A 5,531-nucleotide genomic window follows, 5' to 3' on the forward strand; every position below is an offset into this window, starting at 1 on the left:
CTCATTGAGAAGAGCTAATATTTCAAGACCATGCTTGAGTACTTGAATCCGTTTTGATTTTCAGTTATTTTAGTAGACTTTCATACACACACTCAAAGATCTCTTTCAGAAGTACCTTGAAATAGTAATGGTAGAGGTAGCTTTTTGAAGCTTGAATCAAGGTCCTTCTTTTAAGATACAAGTATGCATGAGAGCCTAGAAGGGGCACTTATGCAAGTGTATTGTATAAAGTGCAAAACTGACTTACTCTATGCTCATCCATGGATTTTTATAAATCAAGCAGAGCCAAGTGTGGGGGAAAAGGCGCTTTAATATTTCTCTACTTTATGGTCCTTTCCCTTTAGCTCCTGGAGGAAATGGTCACCCCTTTTTGGTGTTTAACAAACAGAAAAAGAATAATAGGAAAACAAAACACATATACACATATATGTTGATTTTTCTAACTTGTGAACCAATCAAGCACAGATAATTCTGAAAGCATGTACAGTAATCAAAAAGAAAATCTGGTGAGTTTGCTTTAACTCTTTTATTCACTCTATCGCTTAAAGTCATGAAGCTTCTAAAAGGTCAGAAACTGGTTTTTAATGGATAGCCAACTACCACTGGAAAGTAGGGCAGGAAGACTTATACTTTGTAAATTTTTAGAGAGATAGATAATGGGTTTCCAGAGGAGTGTCAGCTGCTTCAGATTAGGATCAAATATTTGTGTGCAAGATAATTTCACTTGCTTTTTGGTGCAGGAGGGGATAGAATAGTGTTTGTTGGCATTGTAACAGCATCTTTGTGCTGTAGGTGCATTTCATAGTGCCTCCCTTTGACTGCGGTATTTCTGAATGACTTCATACAGTAATTTTTAAGTAGTTTATACATACTTCAAAGTTGAAAACTGAATTACTAAAAAGAATGAGATTTTTTTTTTTTTCTAAAAGGCTTCTAGGTAAAATTCCAAATAGACACTAAATCAACATTAACAAAAAATTGGACAAATAATAGAATGACCAAGGACTTTTTTATTTCTAAATTAAAATAGCTAGATGCAATAGAACATGTCCTGAATAGCAAGTCTTGGGTTTAATACTGGAAGCACTCAAAGTATAAAAGACTCTATTATTATCTCTTTCAAAGAGTCAAAAACAGAATCCTGTATCATTTTTGCTTTATTATCAATTATAGTGTCATTGTTTACTCTCTGACCTCACCAGCCCTTTAACCTCCAATGGTTCAACCATCTTAGCTTCATATAGACAGAGTTACACAGAGCAACCCCAGATTGCAAGAAGTTAACTAGGACATTCTGAACTGATGTTGCCAGCCAGAATAGAGCTAAATTATAATGACTCATCACAGTGCAGCTTTTGTGGAAAAGAAGGCTTTGCTCCTCCCCAAAACAAGAGTGGTTTTCAAGAACTCTAACTAAACCCATTTTTATTTCACAGTAGTTCTTTCCAGTCTGCCTTCAATGTACAATGTCTATGTGTATTTATTTTTCTGTGTTCAATATTATGGTGATAGATGCATTATTTTTACTCTCTCTTTTAACCTCACATTATTAAATACTTCTTAAAAGCTTGATTTTAGTGGCATTTTAGTCAGCCTGAGCTGCCATAACAAAATACCACAGATTGGATAGCTCAAATAACAGATAATTATCCTCTCACAGTTCTGGACATTAAAATTCCAAGACCAGGGTACCAGTAGAGCTGATTCCTGGTGAAACTTACCTTCTTGGTTTTCAGATAGCTACCTTCTTGTGATTAGGAGTGACCTTTTTTTTTTTTTTAAAGATATTATTTATTTATTTGACAGAGAGAGCGATCACAAGTAGGCAGAGAGGAAGGCAGAGGGGGAGGGGAAAGCAGGCCCCCTGCTGAGCAGGGAGCTTGATGCAGGGCTACATCCCTGGACCCTGAGATCATGACCTGAGCCAAGACAGAGGCTTAACTCAGTGAGCCAGCCAGGTGCCCCAGGAGTGACTGGGTTTTGAATCACAATGGGGACTTTTGGGTGAATTCTGATGAATTGAAGACCTTGAACTTCCTTTGAGTTTCTTTTGTGGGCAGAAATAGCAGAATCCTTCCCAGTCAAGGAATTAGCTAAGTATTGCTTATTATTCCCAAAGGATCTCACCTGATAGTGGCTTTTTAGGTGGATGCCAGTTCTCAGTTCCTACCTTCATTACTTTTCCCTGTACTTAGACTTACAACTAGATGCAACAGACCACAAAAGGATGACTACAGAACCAATCTGACTGAATGCACCAGATACAACAAAGAATTACAAAATTTTATCAAGCTATATTGACACAAACCTAATGAATTCAGGTGGGAATAAGTCCAAGAGTACTATACAAGAGATGAAAAAAAGTGTATTGTTAGATCTGACTGAATTTACTGATATGGTTACACTAACCAAAAAGACCCTAAACAATATTGAATTAACAATAGTGAATGCATAATTTGGAATATATGAAAGTAGCTCTAACACTTTACTTATTTGCTTGAATAAAACCTGGACTCAATAGTGACCTGCATTAAATAAAGTTGAGATTTCAGAACATAACTGTTACACTCTAAAGGGAAAGTCTAAAGGTTTAAGGAGATGGGTGTACTTATAAGTTTATTATGTAGGATCTCCCTATCCTTAATTCTGTCACCTGGGACTGTCCAGAGGATGTGTCCTCCACCAATACTTTGAGCAATATATTTCTTTGAAAAATATCACCATCACTGGAAAAGCTCTATATTTATTTACTGTTATCTGCAAGCTGAAGATTACAGTTGAAGATACTGTCATTGCAGTGAGTTATCAGACCTAAGTGGTATGATAGGATCCCAGGACTGCAGATACTGCTTAATGATCAGAAGATATATGAACATGATCATCATAGGGGCAACAGGATTTGCAATAATCAGAATATTTTGACATAGATCTTTGCTAGGGACTAACTGATTATAGGGACACTAGGTTTGAGATACATGAGTATTTCCTTGTAAGCATGATCATTAAAAGGGGCAACAGGGTTTGTAGTAATCAGAATATTTTGACATAGATCTTTGTTAGGTACTAATTGATTATAGGGACACTAGGTTTGACATACATGAGTATTTCCCTAAAATCAAGTGGGAAAACCTCACAGTTTACTCAATTCCCAGACTTGAGCCAATTCAAGAACTAAACTATGAAATTTGAATCAAATAAATTCTTTTAAGTATATGGCTTTGGACTATGCATCAAAGCCATTAGCTTTAATTAACACCTTTCCAGACATTAGGATTAGCTGAAAGGAAATCTAGAGCGAGAAGGCTCTCTTTAAGGATGGTTTACATATCACATCTTCTCATATTCCATTGGCTTGAAGTACTATCATGGCAGTATCTCACTGCTCAGGAAATTGAGGATGTAATCTGTAGCTGAGAAGCTATTTGCCTATTCGAACTTCGAGAAATCTATTACTGAAAACAAGAAAAATGAGTAATGAATGAAAAATGGCAGTATCTTTTAAATCTTTTTCTAAGGTTTATTTATTTATTTATTAGAGAGAGAGAGACAGAGAGACAGAGAGACAGAGAGAATGACAGCTAGGGAAGATGCAGAGGGAGAGGGGAAGAGAGAATCTTAAGAAGATCCACAGTAAGCATAAGTCTGGCACAGGACTCCATTTCACAACCCTGAGATTGTGACTTGAGTCCAAACCAAGAATCAGATGCTTAACCAACTCAACCACCCAGGTGTCCGTCTGTTAAATCTTTAATAGTGTTTCCCTCCCTCCCCATTTTACTTTTTTATTTTTTATTTAAATTAATATAGCTTAACAACTTTCTTTGTACTAATACTACTAATCACTGCCTACTTGATATAACAAATATATTTAGAATCCTGAATCATAAATTTTGAATAATACAGATTCTTTGCAAGTATATTAGGTAAAGACTATTGTGACTTTTTGGAAATAACATAAAGCATATCCTAGTAAATATCAGAATTGGACTTATAGAACCAGTTTTTCTGGGGCACCTGGGTGGTTTAGTTGTTAAGCATTTGCCTTCTACTCAGGTCATGATCTGAGGACCAAGTCCTGCATTTGTCTCCCTACTCAGTGGGAAGCCTGCTTCTCTCTCTCCCACTCTCCCTGTTTGTGTTCCCTCTCTCACTGTCTCTCTGTCAAATGAATAAATAGAATCTTAAAAAAACATAGAATCAGTTTTTCTATTGATGATGATAGAAAATAGAAATGACTAAGAAGAGATAATAGAATTCTTCTGCTCCAAGAACTAAATGGTGGATGATATCAGTGCTGCTGAAGGGCCCTGGAATGGGAGGCCACTGCAGGGTTTGGCAGTGGTATCCAGGGTCTGGATAGGGGCTGCTGCTGAGGTGGCAGAGTTCAAAGAAGGTCAAGGACAAGGGGTAGATCCCCATTACCAAGTGGGCCACCTGGTTAAGAATATAAAGATCAAGTTCCTGGAGATCTGTTTCTCCTCTCTGCCCCTCAAGGAATCTGAGATCATTGACTTTCCTGGGGGATATCCCTCAAGGATAAAGTTTTGAAGGTCATGCCTATGCAAAAGCAGACCCAGGCTGGCATTTATTATCATCAGAAATTTCAATGGGCAGATTGGTCTAGGTGTTAAATGTTCTAAGGAGGTAGCCACTGCCATCCATGGGGACATCATACTGGCCAAGCTTTGCATCACCCTCTGCAGTGAGGCTACTGTGGTAACAAGATCACCCAGCCCCACACTGTCACATGCAAAGTGATGAGCCACTATGGCTCTGTGCTGGTGTGCCTCATCCTTAACCCAGGGGCACTGGCATTGTCCAAGAAGTTATTGATGATGGCCAATATTGACTGCTACACTTCAGCCAGGGGCTGAACCGACATCCTGGGCAATTACACCAAAGCCACTTTTGATGCCATTTCCAAGACTTACAGCTATCTCATCCCTCACCTCAGGAAGGGGATTGTGTTCACCAAGTGTCCCTATCAGGAATTCACTGACCATCTTGTAAAGACCCACACCAGAGTTTCCATGCAGAGTCCACAGGCTCCAACTGTGGCCACCACATAGTTATATATAAGTATAGATAACTAAAATAAATAAATAATTGTGAAAATTTAAAAATACATATGATAAGGATCCAAAAACACACATGGGATGAAGCTAATACAGTAGTATAAAATGAAAACAAAGAGTAAGTGTTCAGGATAAGAACTTAGGAGAAAACAACAAAATAAAAAAAAAGATCAGTATAAACTTCAGTGTTCTGTAGTAAAGCATTTCTTTCAGCATACTGTTATTTCTGTCAACTTCTAAAAACAAACAGAAGGTACTACTCAATTTGTTATTCTAAAATGTATTTCAAAATTCAATATATTTGTAACATGCATTACAAAAATTTCTAAGATATATTCCAAATCAACATGTCCAAACTTGAACTCTAGCCTACTGACCTTGTCATCATCATTTCAATAAAGGTTAACTCTAGGTTTCCAGTCACTCATGAAAAATATTTGGGCAGCCAAATTGATT

General features: G+C 37.3%; 1 pseudogene; it reads left to right on the forward strand.

The window, feature by feature from the left end:
- The first annotated feature begins 479 nt into the window (after positions 1-479).
- On the forward strand, positions 480-5,069 carry LOC125099239 (40S ribosomal protein S2-like; annotated as a pseudogene).
- Positions 5,070-5,531: the final 462 nt, after the last annotated feature.

Source organism: Lutra lutra, chromosome 1 (assembly GCF_902655055.1).
Source record: "Lutra lutra chromosome 1, mLutLut1.2, whole genome shotgun sequence".
Classification (NCBI taxonomy): Eukaryota; Metazoa; Chordata; class Mammalia; order Carnivora; family Mustelidae; genus Lutra; species Lutra lutra.